The 24,760-nt window shown below is 37.1% G+C and overlaps 1 protein-coding gene across 4 annotated transcripts in view; it reads left to right on the top strand.

Annotated features, from left to right (window-relative positions):
* Positions 1-24,760, top strand: part of PARP8 (poly(ADP-ribose) polymerase family member 8) — a 173,710-nt gene that overhangs the window by 50,732 nt on the left and 98,218 nt on the right. The gene's annotated exons all lie outside the window — the stretch shown is intronic.

Raw genomic sequence — 24,760 nt, 5'->3', positions numbered from 1 at the left:
ATTCAGGGATGTTTGTGACATGAACTTAATGACCCTTCAATAGAGACAAGCTGTATGCAGATTTTGGCTAGAAGAAAAATGGCAATGAGGGAAAGGTCATATTAAAGTTATTAAAGTTATTAAAGTTCATTATTATGTTTTAATTTCTTTACATTATTATTCCTAAAATATTCCTTTCTCATTTATTTAAAGGTGATAAAATGAGCACCTTCCATCACCTCATCACTTATATGCACATTTCTGCTACTGTTATCAAAAGGAAATCTATTTGCAGGTTTGGTTCAACCTGAAATATATATTGAAAAATCTTTTTTTGTAATTACATGAATCTTTGCTTAGATTCTCTCTTCTACTGATTTTTACCTCTATTTTGGGATGATTTATGAGGCAGTGGTTGTTGGTGCCTTGGAACATATCAGCAATAGTAATAGAGAAGTACTCACATGATTCTTATTTATATCCGTTTAAAAAGAAAATTGTCCCATTTAGAGGAATCAGAGATTAGATGGGGTTCAACACCCAGTGGCAGCCAGATCTTACAAAGTCCTGCTAATTCTCGTTTCTATAACTGCTCTTTGTTCTGGTAGGACACTTTTTAGAGAAAGATAAGGAACAACTTGTTTGTGTGTGTGTTTGTGTGTGTGTGTGTGTGTGTGTGTGTGTGCGCGCGCGCGCATGCATGCTCCTTTATGGTGCACATGTTCTTGGATTTCATCTTTTTCAGAGTGTTAATACTTAAGGGTAGGTAGTAGATTTAGCAGTTTAACTCTGCTCTTGACTTTTGAAACAGTCAATTTTGTTTCCATGTCTGTAGACTGCATATTTGATGAAAAATTATTATATCTGAGAGATTTTGGTTTGAATGACTACCTCGCTTTGGTGTATCCAACTCTATCTCTTATCTCACTCCTATCTATATATTATTATTCACATACACATTCATGGATGTGTTTGTATACACTCAAGTATTTGAATGTTTTCTAGCGTAAACTTGTTAGTATGTTTAGCTACTTTTTAAGAAAATGAATGGTTTCTTGTTATTGATCATCTATAAAATGGAATGTTAATCCCTTCTCTTGTGAACACAGCTGTATATATGTGTATATGAACCTTTGCTCCCTTATCCTACCTCCTCAGTACTTCCTAATTCGACCTATAATAGCGCTGACTCTTCTGATACCATTCGTTTATGTTTTGAACATTACTGTCTATAAGACATGGATCCCCTCTCTCTCTATGCCAAGAGAAAACCAGTTTTGTTCATGAAATGACCCTTTGTAAAAATGAGTGACCTCCTTCCCAGGCCAGGGGAAAAAGCAAGGTAGTCATCCAGTCATGTGTCTTGTTGCTCTTGCCTACCTCCCCCTTCTTCCCTGTCCTCATTGATTCAGGACTGGCTGTGAGACACACATCTGGCCTCTAAAATACGAGTTTGCTGCTGCAAGGCTTCAAGAACTGACTCCTATGCTGGGAAGAAGGAAACACACATAGGAAGCTGCTTCTGTTTTAGACGTTTTCCTGTCTGGATGTAATGTTGGAACTGCAACAGCCACCTTGTAGGCCATACAGGAAGCTGACCCACAGGTGAAACTGGGATATCCTAAGAGAGCAAAGATGGGAAAAAAATCTGAGTCATGGATGACACTGTTGAGCTGCTGAGTTAAATGATCGTGGAGTACCTCACTCTTACTCCCCCACCCCAACAGCTATACTCCTGCATATATTTCTGTACTTATAATCAAGGTCTTTTTTTTTTTTTAATCAAGGTCTTTTTTTAAAAGTCGTTTCAGTTTGGAGTTTTGACACTTGCAGCCAAAAGCATCGTTGGTAAAACATATTACTGCTTTAACTTTTATTTCCGTTTTCCATAGTGATTATTAATACACTTGTTAGCCTTCTTTTGGCTTTAAAGCCAGTGGGGTAAATGATAACCAAGTTATTTGTCTAGCTTTGTTTCAATAATAATAAATCTTTGGAGAAATAAAAATCTAAAGGGTTTTTCTGCAAAATTGATTTATCTACTTCCCGAAAGATCTCATTATTTCTTCTGTCTCTGATAAATATTTATGGTACAATATGATTTTCTTCTTTATCAATTTAAAGTTGTATTATTCTTCACTTTGTTCAAGATGGTTTGAAGTAGATTACAAAGTAGAATGGCAAGAACTAAATTATGTTATGTCCAAAACAATAAGAACATCAGTATATACTGACCTTTGGCAATACATTGGTTAACATTTTGTAGACTTATCCCTGAGCTATGTATTTAGAAATAGATATTTGCCATTTTATTAAAAGAAAAGAACTTTTGGAAAAGGTTTTCTTTTTCTCCATAGTGAATATATACTGATTTGTGAAGCATCTATAAAACAACAAAATGTTCATGTTTTTCATTCTCTGATTATTGTTGATTGCAGAAACAAAATAAACAGGAACATTTTGGAGTCTATTCAATTTCTCATTGATTTTATGTTAATATATGGAGATATTTTAAGAAGCATACAAAATGGTAGCATTTGTTAAAGATCCTTGGCAAAACAACCTACCAGGTGTTTTAATTACTGCAGTTTATTATTTCTTCACTCATTATTCAATAAGCCCTGAGGATCAAGCTCTACAGGCCATCCTGAATATAGAGAAGTCCCAGTCCTCAAGACACTCCCAGGTTAAGGGACAGATAAAGAGGCAGACATTATAGTCTATTCTAATGTTACAAGTGACTGTACAGACAAGTGCAGGGAGCTATGGGAGCATATGGGATGGGAACCAAAAATGTCACTGGTAGGGAGAAGGAAAGTTTTTATACTGGTATAAGGAATATTTAGGGGCACCTGGATAGCTCAGTTGGTTGAGTGTCTGACTCTTAATCTCAGCTCAGGTCTTGATCTCGAGGTTGTGAGTTCCAGCCCTGTGTTGGGGCCTACTTAAAAAAAAAGAAAAAAAAGAGTTAAAGTTGTTATAAGGAATATTTAAAACAGGAAAGGAGGAGGCACATAAAATGTTTTTAAAGAATTTCTAATGTTAATTATTGGGCTCGATTTTATTTTGTTTTTATGTTCATGGCATGAGATTTATGTAATAAATTCAGTGCAGTGATATAATAGTAATGCAGCAACTAAAATTTACTTGGTGTTTACCATAGTGGTTAAAGAGCATGAAGATTGGGGGCACTTGGGTGGCTCAGTGGTTAAGTATCTGCCCTTGGCTCTGGTCGAGTCCTGCATTGGGCTCCCTGCAGGGAGCCTGCTTTTCCCTCTGCCTATGTCTCTGCCTCTCTCTATTGTCTCTCATGAATAAATGAATAAAATTTTTAAGAAAGAAAAGATTTTAAATCCAATGTGACTTCAGGCATGGTAATTGTGTTGTATTTTTCTCATCTGTAAAATGGAGGTAATGGTAGTCTTTACGTCACAGGGTTGTTGTGAGGTTGCAATGAGTTGAATCTCTAAGGGATTGAGAGAAGTGCTTGGCATAGCTTGAGTGCTCAATAAATTTAAGCTATCATTGTTATTATTTGGATGTTCTCACTTAATCTTTCCAATAATCTAACAAGGTAATTTGGTAGACAGAATAAAGCCACCACACGTCCACATCTCCTAATCCTTGGACCAGTGAATATGTTCCTTTACGTGATATGAAGGCATTTGCCAATAGGATTAAATTAAGGTTTTGAGATGGGGAGATTATCCTGGATTACCATAGTGAGCCCAGGATAATTATGCAAGGATCCTTATAAGAAGCAGGAGAGTCAGAGTAGCAGGTGTAACAAAGGCAGCAGAAGGTGGTGTGTTTGTGGTGGGGGCAGGGGTGCGGAGACAGAGTCAGGGATTTGTTTACTGTGAAGATGGAGGAAAATACGAGGAGCTAAGGAATGGAGACAGCCTCTGGAAGCTGGACATGCAGAGACCTGATTTACTCCCAAGCCTTTGAGGGGAGTGTGGCTCTGCTGACAACTTCAGTTTGACTTGGTCACATTCACTTTGGAATTGTGTCATCCAGGACTACAAGATAATAAATTTGTAAAAGTTTAAGCCACTGAATTTGTAGTAATTTGTTACAGCTGCAGTGGACAACAAATGGAGATTTTTACAAAGGAGGAAATGGGCTCTGGGTTGTGAAGTTTCGGGCAAGGTTATTGGAGATTGTAGGGTATGAGTGGGGTGCATAGGCTGATAGGAGCTTCCAGGGAAAGACCCAGGCCTTCAATCCTGTGTAGTCTGATGTCAGTCTCCCTCTAGCTTACTGTGCCTCAAGTCCTGAACCTGTCCAGTGTCTTATGGGGGCAAATGGCCTCTCCTTCTTGAGATACATTCTTACAGGGTAGCCCACCACTAAGCTTTTCTACGCTTAAATTGCTTAACAATTTGCTGGCCCCTTCTCTTTTTTTGGAAAGTGTTAGAAATTTTCTTTCCACTGATGGCTCTCCTTTTCTTCCTGTCCTTGTGAATTTATATGCCCCCTCACCTTCCTTTACTGTCATTTTGGTAAGGGTTTATCAGGAACTGAAAATCATTGGTCAGCTAGTCAGGTCCAACCCAAGCAGCCTGTTAATTTTTGACCTATGGCAGGTCCTACTCTTCAGTACCTCAAAAGACTGCAAACAGTAGCATGAATTCAGCCAAGACTAGTGCAGAAGAGCAATGTCTCACGTGGTCTTTATGAAAGCACCCACAGTTTTTGTTGTCTTTAGTAATCTCTCCATATAATCTTTTTTCATTATTATTCAAGTATAATTTGCTCCATATTATCTCAATGGTGGATCAGTTAGGTAGGAGACAAAATGCTCCTACACAGCCTGCCAAAATAGTCATTATGGATAAATTTCATAATTTTGAACACATTCTTATGAATTCTCTTTTAGTTTTATGATTTTTTTTTTTTAGGAATTTACTCATACTTCCATGAACTCCTCTATTTTGGGAGGAGAATGGAAATTGCATTTCACACTTATTTGGGGATCTGTCAGTGTCCTTGTATTCCTAAAGACCTTTCCTAAAAATGAAATATTGCAAATAGAGGTTACCAAAATTGGTCATTTGATAAGGAAAAGATCATATGATTAATTAAAATTTTAAAATGTTTCTTTTTTTAAGATTTTATTCATTTATTAGAGAGAGTGCTTGAGAGAGATAATGGGGTGGGGGAGAGGCAAAGGAAGAGGGATAGAGATTTTATTTATTTATTCATGAGAGACAGAGACATAGGCAGAGGGAGAAGCAGGCTCCATGCAGGGAGCCCAACGTGGGACTCGATCCTGGGTCTCCAGGATCAGGCCCTGGGCCAAAGGCAGCGATAAACCTCTGAGTCACCGGGGCTGCACAAGGGAGAAAGAGTCTTAAGCAAACTCTGCACTGATGGGGAGCTCCATGAGGTTCCATCTCACGACCCTGAGATCATGATCTGAGCTGGAACCAAGAGTCAGACGCTTAGCCGAGTGCACCACCCAGGCGCCCCTAAAATGTTTCGTTTTAAACAAATATTCAGACCACTACGTTATAGTCAAATGTAACAAGGGGAACAAGTAAATGTTAAGAGAATAGTTTTAAAAAGCTAGTATTTAAATAAAAATACACGTTTAAATAAATTAAGTAAAAATAGCATGTTTACCTTTTGACTTATGTTAGCAAATTCCTGGGCCGGCATGTAACTGGAAATTTTAACTATTAGGTCTTCACAGCACAGATAGGTACAGAGCTGCTTTCTCAGTCTTGTGTAATGCACAAGAGCAATGCAGGCTTTTTTTATCTGTTCTTTAAAAATGAACACTATATTAGATTTTTATTGTGAGTTTTTGGTTCCCAGCTTTCTACTTGTAATTCCATTCCTCTTTAACGCCCACTTGTGAAAGCACATCTGAATGAATGAAACTGACATTGTAGCAAGATTCTCAAATTTATTATGCCTTACTAAAATGAGTAATTCTTTCCTAATCTTTGCTGTGCTTCAAAATGGCTATATGAAACACTTGTGTTTACACATGGAGGTTGAGAATTGTCAAATGGGAGCCTTTTTTGAAGAAAGGAAAAAGCTGTTATTCCTTACATTAGAATTCTGTCAAATTACAAAGGAGGCCAGTTTGATGGTATTGCACAGAGCTTTGTAAGTGAGATAATTATATGATGTAGGATAGTTCTGACTTAAGAGTTGTATCACTACAGTGAATATCATGGTTCTTTACTTGCTAATCAGAGAGTTTGATGATTAAGCGAACTAATGCCTCTGCAACACTAAGATTCTCAGATTAAAGGAATTTGGTAAAATGTTTAGTTTCTTGCTACTAATGAATGTAAGGTGTGTTTGAATAACTATATTGTAAGTTTATGATGTGGTTCATCTTAATTACATTTATTAATTCATTTGACAAATAGCAACTGCACAAGGCAAAGTAGGCAGGTAAGATCATGTTGGGCATTGTAAGAAATTTGAATTTTATTCTAACTACAAGGGAGGTCATTGGAGGGCTTTTAAGCAGAAATTTGAATTTTATTCTAACTACAAGGGAGATCACTGGAGAGCTTTAAGCAGGGAAGTTACAGGATTTGTAAATAGTAAATGAGTTATATAATTTGTAAATAGATCACCTTGGCATTTCACACACAATGGGTTATTTGGGAGTAGCAAAGAGGGGTTTGGAAGACAGGATGGAGGCATTACCGAAGTTCAGGGGAAACATGATGCTGGCTTGCCTTGGGGTTAAAGACAAGGATATGCAGAGCAGTGGATAGCTTCCAAAAGTGGTGTCAGATGTGAGGGCAGATGAGGGAAGGAAAGGAGTAATCATGATTGCATAGTTTTTGGCCTGAGCAAGTATATAGATGGTGAAGATAGAGAAGTCTGAGAAGGAGCACGTTTGGGAGTGGTAGGGGAGGGAATCAACAGCTAGGTCAGATGGGAAGTTAGATTTTTACCTGGGGTTCAAGTGTGAAGTCAGGGTAGGAAGGAGGGATTTGGGGTTTGTTGAAGTAGAGGTGACATTTAAAGCCTGGGAACAGATGATGTAACATTTATGCAGATAAGAGAAGAGGTTGCAGGACCAAACCCTGGAACATTCCATAAGTTAGAGGTCAAGCAAGATGATAGATTCAGCATTTAAAACTAAAGGAAAGGGCAGCCCGGGTGGCTCAGTGGTTTAGTGCCGCCTTCAGCTCAGGGCCTGAACCTGGAGACCAGGGATCGAGTCCCACATTGGGCTTCCTGCATAAAGCCTGCTTCTCCCTCTGCCTGTGTCTCTGCCTCTCTCTCTCTCTCTCTCTGTCTCTCATGAATAAATAAATAAAATCTTAAAAAAATAATAAAAACTAAGGAAAGAACATAGACATAGAAACTAAAAGAGGGTATGGTGTCATGGAAGCTAAGAAAGTGTTTTAAGAAAGGGAACATTATTAACATTATCAGTGCTAATGACAGTTCAGCTGTGATAGAAGTTTTTCTTGGATTTGGGGTTATGAAGGTTGTTGATTATAATAACAAGACAGAACCATGGTGGCTTGGAAGAATTATAGTAGATTATCCTAGAGTATGTTTGGATGCTGATAGAAATGATTTAAGAGGTAAGGAGACTTTGATGATGACAAACAGGCTAATTTCACATGTGAAGTTATTGAGAAATTGAGAGTATAATCATGAAGGAATTGTACAGTTGTGACCAATTGAAATTAAATTTAAAATCTGGGAGTTTGACCATCTGTAAGAATTTTGGTAACACTTAATGAATATTTGCACAATTTTACAATTTCACAGTTTCACCATCAGGGTCTAACTCAGGCAGTGGTTTGCAGTCATTAAAGATCTAGTACATGTGTCAAGGGAAGTTGTGTGTTTGGGGGCCCTCTTACTCTTCTGTTTTCAGTTCCTCAGACTCCAGGGTCTTCACATTAGCAACTTGGCTGCAGTTCACAAAAAGCCCATAATACCATTGGTGTAAGTGGGAAGTTTTTCCGTCTTGTGTAGGTCTTTCAGGGCTGGTCTGTTCTGAGACCCAGGCCGTTTTCACTCATTCTTTCCTTTTGGGGCAGGATGGTATTCCTGTTCCTGACAAGATGGAAGATTGGAGAAAGACAGTGGCAAAGGTACATTTACCACCTGCCTTTTAGAGGGTGAGCCCAGAACCTGCTACACTATACTTTTGTGTTTATCATATTGACCAGAATATGATGATATCATAATTCCTGGATATGCAGGGGAAACTGGAACATACAGTCTTGATTTGGGGCAGGCATGTTCCAAAAAATATTAGATTTCTATAAGAAAGGGTATGAATAAATACAATCCCTGATACCACAAAGGTCTGTATTTCCTTGAAATAGACCATGCATTTGAGACCATCTTTCCTCTCTTCCTCACCCTCACCCTAGCTATCGGACATGGATCTCTGATATTGAGAAAATGGCATCCCTTCCTCCTAGCTGAGCTGGGCTAGGATGCAAGTCTTACTGGGCAGATAGCGTACAGGCTAGATAATGATTCTCTTGGGAGCCCTTAGCCTGGAGCCCTTTTGCAGTGCACAATTTGCACAGCCATACATGGCAATCCTGTTTCCTTGCTCTAACATCTCTTCTGTGTCCTCTGCTACTTGTGGGAAGAAGAGCAACTTAATGATCTAACAAAGTGATTCACATGAGGTAAAAATAATTGGTTTTTTACTGTCCTCGGGTTATGTATGAAATATGTTCGAGTTGGGATAAAACCCTTAACATCTCTGTGTGCAAAACTTTTCAATAGCTGTTTTCCTGGTTTTAAGCGAAGTCACTTACTAGGTTTTTGTTAGGATATTGCAGCAGTGGGTGCCTCCCATATTTTAGAAAACATGCTATGTAAACACCAGTGGGTCCAGGAGACTTGGCTTTGGTTTTTTTTGTTTTTGTTTTTTGTTTTTTTTGTTTCTTGTTTTTTTGGCAGAGGTAGTGTTAGCTTTTGTCATGCAGGCATACTTAGATGATTTATCGAAATACGAATATTGGCCAGCTGTTTCAGAAGCATTAAGCTAATTGTGGCTTGTGTTATAGTCCATGCACTCAGTAATTTATCTCAGAGTACAGAACTGACTTTTTTTTTTTTTCTAAAGTAAGCTTTACGCCCGGTGTAGGGTTTGAACTCCCGACACTCCAGAATCAAGAGTGGCATGTTCTACAGCCATGTGCCCCCAGAACTGTTATGCTTGAGAGACCATTCAGTTCACTGAATCTTCCCTCCTGTTTTTCTGAATTCCTGGAGTCAAGTACCTGTGACTTCTTAACCAGTTGTATTGTTCTGTGCCTTCCTTTGTCTGTGGTTGATTCGTTCAGATGGGTAGAGTATAGTGGCAATAGCCTGGCCTAATATGGGAATGAGATTGATAATATTTCGTGGCTGAATCTTTCCTTCTTTGGTAACTTTTTAGGTATTCTTTTTTTCAACACAATAGGGTCTTATTTTCGTGAGAATGAGTGAATTCATAGAAAATGTTTTCTCCCTAGTGAAAAGAAAAGTTCTTACTGGATGATAAGAAATCATGCCTTTGTATGCAACATATAATGATTAAATAAAACTGCTAAAGCTGTGTCCTGTTTTCTGTTTATCTGTATCATGTTCTGAAACTTTTGTAGCTTTGGAATAGTATTAAGGAATGTGACTAAGTAGATGAATCAGCTTTTATTTTTCATGTCCAAGCTGTTCCCTTTTCGTTGTGTCCAATTAAAATATGTTAACAGTTTTCATAATGAATGTTTTCAGTGTAATATTTGAAGGAGGAAGGACAGCTGGACTGAACAGGTTTTCATGAAAGTTTTTGGGATTACTGAAATCTTTAAAATTACAGGCATACCTCGTTTTGATTGTGCTTTGCTTTATTGTGCTTTGCAGATATTACATTTTTTACAAATTGAAGGTTTGTAGCGACCCTGTGTTATTCCAAGCCCATTGAGATCATTGTCCCTCTATCATTTGCTCATTTTGTGTCTCTCTGTCACGTTTTGGTAATTCTTGCAATGTTTCAAACCTTTTCATTGTTATTATATTTGTTATGGTAATCTGTGGTCAGTGATCTTTGATGCTATTGTTGTAATTATTTTGGGGAGCCGTGAACTGTACCCGTTAGGGAACTTTCTGGATAAATGTGTGTGTTCTGACTGTTCCACTGCCTGTTCTGTATCTCTCTCCCCCTCCTCGGGCCTCCCTTCCCTGAGACACAACAGTATTGAAGTTAGGCCAGTTAATAAGCCTGCAATGGCCTCTGAGAGATTGAGGGGAAGAGTCACATGTCTCTCACTTTAAATCAAAAGCTGGAAATTATTCAGCTCAGTGAGAAAGGCACATCGAAAGCTGAGGTAGGTCATAAGCTAGGCTTGCCTCTTGTACCACCAATTAGCTAGCCTGTAAATGCAGAGGAACAGTTCTTAAAATGTACAAGTGCTACTCCAGTGAACACACAAGTGATAAGAAAAAAAAACAGCTTTATTGCTGATTATAGAGAAAGTTTGAGCGGTCTTGATAGAAGAGCCCCAACGTTCCCTTAAGCCAAAGTCTAATCCACAGCAAGGACCTAACTCTCTTCAGTTCTCTGAAGGGTGGGGAAGGTGAGGAAGCTGCAGAAGAAGAGTCTGAAGCTAGCAGAGGTTGGGACAGGAGGTTTAAGGAAAGAAACTATCTTCATAACATCAAAGTGCGAGGTGCAGCAGCAAGTGCTGATGAGGAAGCTGCAGGAGATTACCCAGAAGATCTAGCCGAGGTCATGAACGTGGCTACACTAAATGGCCGGTTTTCAGTGCCCACGAAACAGCCTCATGTTGGAAGAAGATGCCATTTAGGACTTTCATAGCTAACCAGGAGAAGCCAGTGCCTGGGTTCAAAATTTCAAAGGACAAGCTGACCCTCTTGTTAGGGAATTAATGCAGCTGGTGACTTGAAGTTGAAGCCAGTGCTCTTTTCCCCTTCTGAGTATCCTAGGGCCCTTCAGAGTGATGCTCAATTTACTCTGCATTCTGTAAATGGAACAATACAGGCTGGATGACTGCACATCTGTTTGCAACATGGTTTACTGAGTATTTTAAGCCCATTGTTGAGACCTCAGGAAAAAAAAAAAAAGAGTTCTTTCAAAGTAACACAGCTCATTGACAGGGCACATGGTCACCCAAGAGCTCCCCTGAGGGAGGCGTGCGACGAGGTTAATGTTGTTTTCATGCCTGCTAACTTGGCCTCCATTCTGCAGGAGTAATTTCAACTATAAGTCTTATTATTTAAGAAATACATTTCGTAAAGCTTTAGCTGCCATAAATAGTGATTTCTCTGATGAATCTGGGCAAAGGAAACTGAAAACCTCCTGGAAAGGATTTATCATTTTAGATAGATAGCTTTAAGAACAGCCCTGATCTTTTAAGGGAAGAGGTCAAAATAAAAACATGACCAGGAGTTTGGAAGAAGTTGATTCCAGCCCTCATGGATGATTTTGAGAGAGGTTCAAGACTTCAGTGGAGGAAGTAACTGCAGATGTGGTGAAAACAGCAAGAGAACTAGAATTAGAAGTGAAGCCTAAACATGTGACTGAGCCACTGCATCTCATGATAGAACTTTCACAGATGAGGACTTCCTTCTCATGGATGAGTGAAAAAGTAGTTTCCTGAGATGGAATCTGCTCCTGGTGAAGATGCTGTGAAGACTGTTGGAATGACAGCAAAGGATTTAGAATATTACATAAACTAAGTTGATAAATCAGTGACATGGTTTGAAAGGATGGATTCCAATTTTGAAAGTTCTCCTGTTGGTAAAAAGGCTATCAAACAGCACCTCATCTACAGAGAAATCATTCATGAAAGGAAGAGTCCGTCGATGTGGCAGGCTTCATTGTTGTCTTATTTTAAGAAATCGCCACAGCCACCCTCGCCTTCGGCAGCTACCACCCTGATCAGTCAGCAGCCATCCATATCAAAGCAAGACCCCCCCATCAGCAAAAAGATTACAGATCACTGAAAGCTGAGATGATGATTAGTGTTTTTTTAACAACAAGATATTTTTAAATTAAGGGGTGTACAATGTTCTTTTAAACATAATACTAAAAATAATAAACATAATACTATTGTACAACTAATAGGCTACAGTATAGTGTAAATATAACTTTATGTGCACTGGGAAATAAATTTTTTTTCCCTTGCTTTATTGCAATATTTGCTTTACTGTAGTAGTCTGGACCTGAACCTGAAATCTTCAAGGCATGCCCGTATGAACATTTGTTTTTCTCTGCCATTAATTTCTAATGTAAGGTATTGGAAAACCGAAGTTCTATAGTTAATGGAAGAGTTTCAAAGTAATTGAATTTTACAGTAAGTCAAATGTATTAATAATATTAAAAGATGCTGTGGTATAGACTTCTGTATGTTCACTAAATTCCTGCTTGGGCACACAGCTAGACTACATTTTCCAGCCTCCTTGCACTTAGGTATGATCATACACTTGCGTTCCAGAGAATGGAGTGTGGATGGAAGTGATGTATGTCACTTCGAGGCTTCACCAATGAAACTTTTCATGACTTTCATGCACATTTGTTTCTTGCACGTGTGGGTTGAGTGCAGAGGAGGATGAAGCCTTAGAAGATTGTTTACTAAGCCTGGACCCTCACTGACTGGAGCAGGATCTCCTGCTCTTCTCCATATTCTGTGTGATATATATGAGAAGTCAATGTCTGTTGTATTAAACTACTATTGATGTAGCTTGTAGCCATCTTGGGACCTTGGAATCCAGCTGTGTGTTTGGGAAGAAACAGGATTTAGTGAACACAAGACATTGCCCCTCTCATAGATTATGTGCCCAAATGTTCAGGCATGGATGTCTTGTGTACTTAAAGATTTTACACTTCTCATGTTACCCTAGACCTTTCCTAACCCTGAAGAATGATGTGAGTGGTGTACTCAATAGGAATGTTTGGTACAGTCTAGCAGCAAAGAGGCATTTCAGTTCACTCTAAATCATGAATATTTCTGCAGCAGATAATTAACATTGGTAATTGTATTGTTTTATAGCCAGCTTACTGGAATGATCTGTAATGTGGCTTGGCAACAGTCAACAGCTATCAGATGCCATTTGAAATAATTTACTGATTAGAGATAACTTATTATTTCTTGCCCAGCCTTTTCAGTCTATGAATGTTTAAGTATATTTTTGCCTCTTAAATATGGTAATAGATTTTACTTTACATGCAAATATTGGCAATAAGCTAAAAATCCCTTTCCTTTGTGAGTCAACTTTCAGATGCCTTTAATGGATGATAATTTTTTAATGTTATCATTTAGTTCTCAGATGCTTGTTTTAATAACTTCCTTCAGAGTCCTGAAGTGAAGTCTTGTCTTAGGAAGCTAGATATTAAATTTCTCCTTCTTGCACTCTTGTGCAAGGGTTTTGAGTTCTATATATTCTCTACTAGGAATAGGTTGTTTTCTTTCATCTCTTAGATTAAATAGTTGCCTTCTCAAGACTTTGGGGTGATAATGATAATCATAACGACAATGATGATGATGAATTGACATTAATATGGCTAAAGTGTTTGGATAGCAAAGGCCAGGGGCCATTCTCTTTGAAAAGAAGTGATGGTTTGTTCCTGGCTGTTTTATATTTAATTTCATTTATGTAGTTTGGGTTTGCATGAATACTAGGTTCTTGTGGCACTTTCTGGCTCTGTGGTATCAAATAAATCTGTTAACCTCTATTTGCTTTCTTATTCAGTCATACTTATAATGTGAGAAGCTATGAAGACCTTTAAAGCTCTATAATAGTGTGATCTATTGAACTTATGATTCACCCATAGCAGGTAGTGAGTACCTTTACACTTGGTGGTGGTAATCCTATAATTAGAGGTAAGACTAAATTCTTGAGGAAGGAAAATAACAGAAAAATGAATGAGAAAAATAAAGGATATATAAGAAAAAACATGCATTATTGGAGAGTATTTCCAGATTTCCCCAAACAGGTTTATTTCTATTCCTTATGAAATTTAAAAAAGAAAAAAAAACTCTTCTTTTATGAGGGAGGGAAGGAAATTTTTAAAAGTTTTTCTTCTCATTCAGAGTTAGTTTAATCCTGGAGACATTGACATATTTTTAAAAATTTATTTATGGGGAATTTAGTTTCCCTTTTAAATTTTAAGTAGAGGATTTCAGTTTCTCCAGAAGAAATTATTCTCTTTGGGTCAGCTTCCATCTGTGCAATGGCATGCCTATAAATATTCTTCAGAACTAACTGTAAAAATTCTCAAAAATACGATTGTCTATTCAGATTACATGCCTTTCCTTTCTGTGTTTGGAAGGAACAAATAAATATGTAGCTCAGTGAAATTGATTGTATGTGTGAAAATGGATTCTTTACTTTTACCTACCTTAATAAGCATGCAGATTGCTAACTTTTCAGTAGATGCATTTAAAATACATTATAGCTAATCACATGTTAAAATAAATTATAGCTAATCAAATGTGTTTTTGTGTTTCCTTTTAAATGACACAGTTCATGGGCCAGCACAGCAAAGGAAAAAAAAATCCGTTTAGTTACTCTTTACTGAAAACAAGTTGATTCAGAAAGGAATTTGCAGTTAAATGAATTGATATTGACAACATGATATGTTAGATAGGTGAGAATCACAATCATGCCCATCAGAAGCCACTGTCCATGACATATGGTGAAATGTTAGGTGATTTTTCCCTCTTCCAATCATCTGCCTACAATTTCATTTTTCATTAATGGAAAATATTATAATCATGTTATATGTTTTTACATTTTTTTGGTAAAAGCAATACATAGTATAATTTTGGCTGAGTATCACACTCTTTTATTTAATATTTTTATTATGATTGTAGAAGTTTTTTGATTGAAATAGTAGCTTAATATGAGTTAAATGAATGTAGTTGTTCTTTATAAAGAATTTTATTTTATTTTTATTTAAAACTTATTTATTTATTTATTCATGAGAGACACACAGAGAGAGGTGGAGACACGGGCAGAGGGAGAAGTAGGCTCACCACAGGGAGTCCGATACAGGACTTGATTTCCAGGCCCCAGGATCACGCCCTGATCTGAAGGCAGATGCTCAACCACCGAGCACCCAGGGATCCCTATAGAGCATTTTACGTAGTGTTTATGTATGTGTGTATTAGCTAGAGGTGAATGCTGGCTGATGTCTAAAATGGGAAAAACAATCAATGAACTATTTACAAACTATACTTTTAACAAGATACTTACACATAGGCTCAAATAATCTTCCATTCGAGTCATCACTATTAATCTGGGAAATTATTGGCCAACTTTTGCATTCTAACATGAACACATGTTCAGTCAGGAATGTCTCTGGAATTCAAACACAATTTCATGTGTTTACTGTTAATAATGGCTATTAAGTAAAACAAAATTAGTGGTCTACATAACACAAATTACAGAGCAATTTATTAATTTACTAATTGTTTTTTCTACAGCAGACCTTTTCAGTTGTTTATACAGTATACAACCCTGGTAATGAAAAAAACGGTTTATAGCTAAGTTAACAACAGCCGTGGAAGGTCTTCAGCCAGGCTTTCTAAACTATAATCGGTATGTTCCATTCTGTTGGTTGTGTTTCAGAATGGCACTGCTAATGTTACAGGCCTTACCAGTTTGTAAGCAGTCCTGCTTAGATAGTTTTTCTGATTCAGTGCTTATATGCATTTCTTCGAATCGTGACTGTAGAAGCATCCCTTGGAACCTGAGCTGGGTATGGCTGTGCCACCTACTCGCAGGGTGTTTCCGTGCCTCTTTTTGGAAAGCTGACAGTTCGATTGCTTTATATGTGACAATTTTACAGCTAGGCCGTGTTGCTTCAAGTTGCCCCCTCCCTACTTTTTTTGAATAAAAGTTCTTTTTGTGGTGTGTCAGACAAATCTGGATTTGAAGCTTCACTTTTTCTCTCAGTAAGGCGTGACATTGGGAGTGTTTCAAAGCTTGGGAGTCCCTGTTTCCTCAACTACATAGTAATAGTGAATGTATGGCTTTTTTTTTTTTTTTTAAATGATGTAATTAAGTGTGTGTTACATAAAAAGTGTTCAATAAAAATCTGTAGAATGAAGTATGTGGAAACTTTTTCATTAGCTATCTTCCAAGGTTTGTGTCTTTTTCCATTTTATAAATACGTTCTTACCGATAGGAGTACCTTAGATTTGATTTCAAAATCTGAGGGGGGAGGCTGTGTCTTCTCATTCAGCCACATTGATTAGCATCACCAACCGTTGTAAAGCATGTTGTATGTTGCCAATGATGTTTCAATTATAAATTCCCTCGGGAACAAAGCTCCATTTAATAAAGTTGGCTTGGGCACAGAGATGATTCAGAAAGTTCCCTTTCCCCAGTGCGGGAAAACTCACAAGGGAGCTGCTTTGTATGCTGGTCTCATGTAGACTTGCTGGCTCCTGAAAATTCTCTCAGAAGGGCGGGACCACCAAGGATTGTGCAGACAAGTCATACCCAAGTGTAAGAGGCACCGCTCAGGACTTGTCACCATGAATCATCTCTGTCCGCTTGCGGTAGACCTTTCTCAAAGGGCAGAAGTCAGGCACCTCTGCCCAAAAGAGGAAGGGTAGAAGTGTACTGGAGAAGGAATTCACATCTTAGAATAATACATCATTCTGCGTTTTCTATTGTTTCTTTTTGTGGAAATAACCAAAAGAGTGGTCATTAGAAACTACTCTCCCGCGTGAGGATAAGACAGTCCCATGTTATATATATAGTAAGGATGACATTTATGGTCCTAAGTCAAGATAATCTGAGATCTCTCAGGGCCTTTTAAGTTGATAAGAAAACCACAGGCACTTTCTTTGTACTAGTGTTTTGTGAGTGATAGAGGATTGCCACTATGATAGTTTTGTTAATCATTTTATCCTTATCTCTTTATCAGCAGGACTGTAGTATTTTTATGACCACCCTCCCTTCTTTTAATGAACACCCGAGCTACTTCCTTGTACAAAATGCTGTAGGCACATTTGGACACGTTGTGAGTCAGCCCTGGCTCTTGTGTGCCAAATACTCCCTTCTGCTAGAGTCTGCCCAGTGCCCACGCCTACTGCTCCTGCTTTCTTCAGGGTTTGGCTTCCTCTGGAAAAGATGGACACTGATCCCACCAAGATATTGTGGACCTCTTTTTGTGGTTGTCTTCTGTGTGTAGATACTATGCTTTGATCAAATGGGTGGCAAGTGTTTTTGGTCAAACTTGTGGCAAGGGTAGATGTAGACTATATTTTAAAACATTTAAACACCTCACATAGCCTCCCTTACTTGTAGGCTTGGTTTCCATTCTTTTCAACAATATGTTAAGGCAGATCATGATTTGCACCTTCCAGTGGGACAGGGGCTACAGATAGCAGATACCTAGAAGAATAAAACATAATGTCTTCCACATTTAGTTTGGAAGCTATTGGGCTCAAAAATGAAATGAAAATTTTGAAGAACAAGGTGGTGTATTTAAATTCTTCCACTTCTTTTCTTTTACTAATTTACAGATTTCTGCAGAAGACTTTCTATCCCTTCACTAGTGGCAAGTCATGTGCCCTTGTTTTATGCTCCGGTTTATGGTGTCATCTTCCTTTAGAGCATTTGTCACAGCTGCCATTTTCATCTGTTGGGGCGATAATTTTACTGTATTTTCCTTGGTCAGCCTTGAAACTCCCTGAGTTCAGGAGCTCTGCCCATTTTAATTCAGCCGTGTTGTCACAGAATAGGTCTTCAGTAATCATTTACTCCATGACTGGTTGAATGAACGTATGAGTATTAGTGATTGGGGGGATCTACTCATTGACTTATTACTCATTACTTCTTTTCACTCTGAGTAGGAATGTCATTTGTCTCAAGGGCTTAATATTTGCCGTATTTATAAAAGCTCTCATGTGCTTTATTTTATTTTTTTTTTTTAAATTTATTTATGATAGTCATACAGAGAGAGAAAGAGAGGCAGAGACACAGGCAGAGGGAGAAGCAGGCTCCATGCACCGGGAGCCTGACGTGGGATTCGATCCCGGGTCTCCAGGATCGCGCCCTGGGCCAAAGGCAGGCGCCAAACCGCTGCGCCACCCAGGGATCCCCTCTCATGTGCTTTAAAAGTTCTCTTTTGTTTTGTAGTATTCTTAGTTATAGTAGGATAATCACTTTGAATTGCTTCCTCAGAGCCATGTTTGTAAATGTCAGGGTGGGTTAAGATGGTGCGTGTTTGAGAAGGAAGATCTAGGGACTACAGCTGGACAGACGTGACCATTGAATTTTGAATTATCTATGAATCGGCTCATTAAAAATGGTAAAAAATGGTTCTGTTGATCTTAACACTTTGCGTTCTGAGAAACATTTGTTATATCATATTTTCACATAATCCCTACATTCACATCATTCTGATATTCTTGTTTCTCTCTAATATTCTGAGTGCTCTTTAATTGATGGCTGTCTCAGCCTCACTTTTGCTTTTTTTGTCAGACTGCCTATTTTTGTGTCAGGTTCTTGTTTTTGTAGGAGTCAAGTTTTCAAAATTAAGGTCCTACAGTTTCCTCAGTTCTTAAAACTATGCAGAGTTTTTTTCTTTTTCTTTTTCTGTCTTTTCTTTCTGTCTTTTGTTTCTCTCTCTTCCTTCCTCCCCCACCCCCTTTTCTTTCCATTTTGGCACCCACATGAAACTTTTGGGTACTCCCCTCCCAGAATTAGTCGCCTTGCCTTTCCCAAGAATGATATAAAAATATTTCTCAAAGAGAAGGTAAAACTAGTTCTTGAATATCAAGGAAGTTTAATATATTTTGAATCAATCACTTCCCCAACAGAATTTAAAATGTTGCATAACTTACAAAGTATGATTTTGATATCACTCAAAATAGAATTTTATATGAAGTATTTAGAGTTTTTCCATATTCTTTTCTATTGGAGGTATCTATATGTTAACTTTGAAAAATATTTAATAATGTGGTGAGATAAATCAAATATCTTCATTGAGGTAGAAAAAGGAATCTGAGGGGATCCCTGGGTGGCGCAGCGGTTTGGCGCCTGCCTTTGGCCCAGGGCGCGATCCTGGAGACCCGGGATCGAATCCCACATCAGGCTCCCGGTGCATGGAGCCTGCTTCTCCCTCCGCCTGTGTCTCTGCCTCTCTCTCTCTCTCTGTGACTATCATAAATAAATTTAAAAAAAAAAATTAAAAAAAGGAATCTGAGAGCTCATTTTTATTTTTTTATTTTATTTTTTAAGATTTTATTTATTTATTCATGAGAGACACAGAGAGAGAGAGGGAGAGAGAGTCAGAGACACAGGCAGACTGAGAAGCAGGCTCCAAACAGGAGCCCAATGTGGGACTCGATCCCTGGACTCCAGGATCAAGCCCTAGGCCAAGGGCAGGTGCCAAACCACTGAGCCACCCAGGGATCCCTTGAGAGCTCATTTTTAAATATTGAGTGAAGACTTAAAACATTTTTTCTCATAAATGTACTTAGATATGTAGTAATTTTATGGTCCAGTCTTATGATACATATGTAAATGTGTGGTTATTGAACATAACTCCTCTTCTAAAGTGAAAATCTCATTCATTTAAAAAAACAAAAGTAGATGCATTTTGCTTTCATTGCTCTGGCAACTATGAACTAAGTAAAAGTGGTTTAAATAGTCACCTCATCATTAAAAGAACCTTCCTTTGATAACTAATATCGATCTGCAAAACTGTTGCCAAATAGAGTCGCACATGTCTCTATTCAAAACCAGCGCTTTGCTAAGGAAACAATATATAGAGGAAAAGTGACTTTTTTTCACATCAGGTTGTTAAGGACATTTCATGATTGGTTTAAATTGACTGATTTCTGACTTGGAGCAAGAGCTGGTATTCTGCGTATGAATGTTAATAAATATGCTGTACAAATTCCATTAAATAATCGAGAAAATGCTAAAAACTTAATGAAAGGCATCTAGGTCAAAGGAAACCTAAGTTCTGGACCAAGTGCTCTGTAACCAAAGACAAATTGGTAGACCTCTCTGCACCTTAATTTCCTTACCTATAAAATAAGAGGCCCAGATAGATGGTCCATTTTTATGACTATAATTTTATGAGTGTTATGGGAATAAATTTTATTTCTCTTTGCAATTCAGAAAGGTAACTCTTTTTGAAATATTTCTTTTCAGTTAGGTATGAATATCTCCAGCAGGCATCTTCCATCCATCTCTTCCAGATTAGCTGTCTCAAATGTTTTTCCTTCCCTTTCTTACCGATAAATTTGGACTCCTTTTTGACACTGATGACAATTTCAGTATCCTTCTTGTCACCTTGCAGACTTTAACCATAAAAATGCTCATTGGTTTTAAAAGGAGAAAAAAGTATATATTAGGATTATGAAGCCTGGCCTTGAAACATTTCCTATCTTTTATTAAATGTCTGTTACCTGAACAGAATTTTTTTTAGGGTGGAAAGTAGGGGAAGAAGGGAGCTCAGTGCATTTGAGAATGCAGGTAACTGTCATACCAACATTTTAAATGCCTTCTTAAAAGGAGCACACATGGGAACGTATTAACTAAGGTATTAAGAAGTGTTATTGCAAGTCTGATACTAATTAGGGCAAGCATCTGGGTATATTTCTTCTTTTGAAGTTGAAAAAATATTTTTAAAAAGCACAAAACTTAGAGTCATCAGTACAGATTGTATAAGAATTTTAACTGGATTCTGTTTGGTCTTAGTTTCATCATTTTTTTTTTTCTTCGTTGTGATTTTATAAATGTCAGACCTATTTTTATTTCTTAAAAAGCTGATAGGACAGAACTGAGTTTGTGTGCTGATTATTTAACCAGTACTTTAACTGATGGAATATTTATTCAATGCCAAAAATCATCAAGATATTTTTGTTGTAGTCTCAGGGTCTTCCTTTGAAAACAAAGCTATACTTTTAGAATGTGAATCAGTTCTTTTGTTAATAATGATCAAAGGTGAAGTAGAACAGATGAAGAAATAACTACATAAACTTAAGCATATTAATTACAAGAGAAGCTTGTATTCTGTGCAAGAAGGGATGCCTGGTGGCTCTGACTTCTTTTGGGACAGTAACTTTTCTCTGTGGCTTCTATCTTCAGAAATATTTTGAGGAAGAAAGAGTAGAATCTTGTCACAAAATAATCAGAAATTCCTTGCCATAACAAACTACACTTTACAAGATCACAAGAGGCAAAATGACTCAGTGGAAAAAGTCAGAAAATCTAGCTCTGCTTCTGGTTCCACATGGAAACAAAGGAATCCCTATAAATTTGTTTCTTCATCTGGACAGTGAGAGTGTGCATCAGGTTCTTCTGTTTCACTCTGATAATGAAATCAAGATCATACTATGTATATTTGCTGTACCTTTCCCACCTCTCAAGACTTTTATCCTTTGGCCTTTAGAGAATGAAATTAAAACAAAGTCTTTGCCATTTTGAATTTTTTTTCAATTGATTTCTCTTTTGCTCTTCTGTGCAAAAGAATGAGCATGTTTGTGTGTTGGACTCGAGTCAAATGAAAATGTAAACCAGAAAAATCACAGCATTGTGCCTTTACTCGTACAGGTGTGGCTCATGTAAATCCAGGAAGTCCGGTAGAGTTCTTAAATTTATTTATATACTGAAGAAGATGTGTTTGTTGAACTCTGAATAAAGGATCACTAGACAGCTTTTTGTTCTTTCCATTGTGAAGATATATTTACCTAATCTTACTGTGATGGGAAATGTTCATTATCTCCTGCAGTTATTTTATTTCTCTCTCTCCCTTTTCTTTTTAGATACAGACATTAGTATAGGACTCAATGCTTAGGTATAGATTTCTTATAATCATTTGTGTATTTGCTTAATTACAGAATGTGGCATCATGAGTTATCCTTTCAGATATTAAAAGTTAAAATATACACAAGCGTGTGTGTATATATATTTGTAATATATATACAACTTATTATCCGGAATTTCTAAATCCAAAAAACTCTGAAAATTGAAACAAAGTTATTAAATTTGGCCCATTCACAAACTGATCTGAACTGACATGAGTTTATTTATAGTGGGAACGGTCATGCCTGTCTCTAGATATATTATTGTTTTTGATAAGGTGTAAGATGTGTATTCTATTAACCTTTCTAAAATATGGAAAATTCTGAATTTCAGGATATACGTGGCCACTGGGGTCTCAGATAGGAAACTGCGATCCTTAGCATCTTGATTTTCCTCTGAGATTATTAGCATGTGAGCGTAAGAATTTTGGTTTCTCATTGTTACTGGCAGTGGAAATCATGTGATAAAGAGACAATAATTTAGCGCTTGCCCCTAAAAAAACTGGAACTAGACTTTGGAGAAATAAACTACATACAATATGGGAGAGAATCTTAACAAATACAAAACATGCCATACATAGTACTTATCCATAAAAGTTAGTGCATAGTACTTGTAATTTTTAAAACCAGTTTTGTGCTTGCTATAAATACAAATAGGGTTTTATACCGTTTTGCTAAACATGTATAAAAAGAAATTCTGAATAGAAATAGTTGATATGCAGACTGATATTTGCATGAAAACTAATTAGAGGATGCTTTGGAAATGTTCAGTATATTGTTGAGTAATTTGGCTTTGGAAGACAAAGTAGTAAAAATTGTTTTTTTAAATGATAAATGCAAGCGACATACAATAGTTTTTACTCAGCAGATAATATCTTCTTTCTTTTTTGGTAACTATAGGAATAAAACTGAATAAGACTCACATAACAGTGCTTTTGTATCCTGTGACTTACGGTCATAGAAGACTGATTTAAAATTGACAGAAAACTTGTCTCTGATATCACAGATGGTGTCTATTAGACTCTTTGGTGGGCAGCTTGATTAAGAAAAAAACTAAAAATTCAAATTGCTAATGTCAATACTTTCTGAAAAAAAAAAACATTTTCTTTTGCTTGAAAAGTCTTTCTAATCTTGAAATAGTTTTTTAAAAGCTTTTAAATGATTCCCTGATTGATTGACTTTATCTTAAAAGCTTTTAAAGGATTCCCTGATTGACTTTAATTTAATACTTTATAATAAGTGAATTTTTGAAAGATTATATTAAGCTTTAATAGTATTTATATTTAGATTTTAATTACACTATATTCAAAGATAGACATAATGGTGGTTAAATAATTTAGAAAATGACTTATCAGTTAGTTACACACAACCTCACAATCTGTTATACCAAAAAAGGTATTTTGTCAATACCTATGGTAGAGTCTAATATCTTTACTATCGTTGTCCATCTTTTATCATGTGAGGCTTCATTTTAATATTCAACATAGTTACTTGTCCTACTTGTCACATTCCCTACAGTTCCCTACAGATTTATTTCTCCTACTTGTTCATCTGTAGTACTCCTTAATTTCTAGTGTGTTCTCAAGTATAAATACACATAACCTCCAGAAGTTTTCCTTAAATGACCCTGTCCCATTTGGAGCATTTCCCTACTTTCCTCACACTCTGTATATTAACTATTAGAAGAGTTTCTAATGAAAAAAATAAACTTAAGTCTATCATGTTATGAAAAGTAATTTCGGAAGCGTTCAGAAAGTCTTGAGGGAATGTATGATATGATGATATTAAATGTAAAAATATAGATAAGAGTGATATAAAGGCTTTTAACATTGAACTTTATCTTTTTTTTAATGGAAGTTTTATTTAAGATCCCATTTGGGTATTTATCTTTTTTTTTTCAATTGGTATATGCGAAATTCATAATAATTCATAAAGGATTTCTTTTTTTTTTCTTTCTTTTTTTTTTTTTTAAAGATTTTATTTATTTATTCTTGAGAGATAGAAGGAGAGACAGAGCCAAAGACACAGGCAGAGGGAGAAGCAGGCTCCATGCACCGGGAGCCCGACGTAGGATTCGATCCCGGGTCTCCAGGATCGCGCCCTGGGCCAAAGGCAGGCGCCAAACCGCTGCGCCACCCAGGGATCCCCATAAAAGATTTCTTTTTTTTTTTTTTTTTTTTAATTTTTATTTATTTATGATAGTCACAGAGAGATAGAGAGAGAGGCAGAGACACAGGCAGAGGGAGAAGCAGGCTCCATGCACCGGGAGCCCGATGTGGGATTCGATCCCGGCTCTCCAGGATCGCGCCCTGGGCCAAAGGCAGGCGCCAAACCGCTGCGCCACCCAGGGATCCCCCCATAAAAGATTTCTTGAGGGTAGAAATGGGGATTGGGAAATCTCATGACAGAAATTTTATTATTTTCCTTCTTACTGGCCCTCTTAAGAAAAAGAAAGAGGAAAAAGAGAAGAAAAGACCTTTTTGATGGTGTAGGAGTATCCAGTTTTTCATTTGCTTTGGGTTGTCACTAGATGGTTAAAGTGATGATTCTTACATATTCAGCTTGTATATGATAGCATAGAAGTGAATTGTTGCTGAAGATCACACAATTGTTTTAAACAATTTGCAATTTGTCAGTAATGTGTTTACTGTTACATAGAATTATGTAAAATTGATTTTTTTCCTATTTCATGTCTTTAGAAATGTGTAATTCTCAACCAAATTGCACATGTTCCCAGGATGTTAGTATATATTTTCTTTCTCAGATTAACTGAAAAAAAAAAAAAAAACCGTTAATGCTCACTCTCTCTCGTTCTGTTTTTCTCTGTAACCTGAAGAATTTCTTCATTGACTTATCTGAAGCTAAGAGATTTGCCTATTTTTAGAAATTAGAGAAGTGACTTTCCATGGGTGCTAGAGTTTTCCCATTTTCTTCAGTGAAATTCATAGTGCCAAAATCAAGGATGCCAAAGACACAGATTGAACCAT

Source organism: Vulpes vulpes, chromosome 4 (genome assembly GCF_048418805.1).
Source record: "Vulpes vulpes isolate BD-2025 chromosome 4, VulVul3, whole genome shotgun sequence".
Taxonomy (NCBI): domain Eukaryota; kingdom Metazoa; phylum Chordata; class Mammalia; order Carnivora; family Canidae; genus Vulpes; species Vulpes vulpes.
This window is presented reverse-complemented; position numbering and strand designations above follow the sequence as displayed.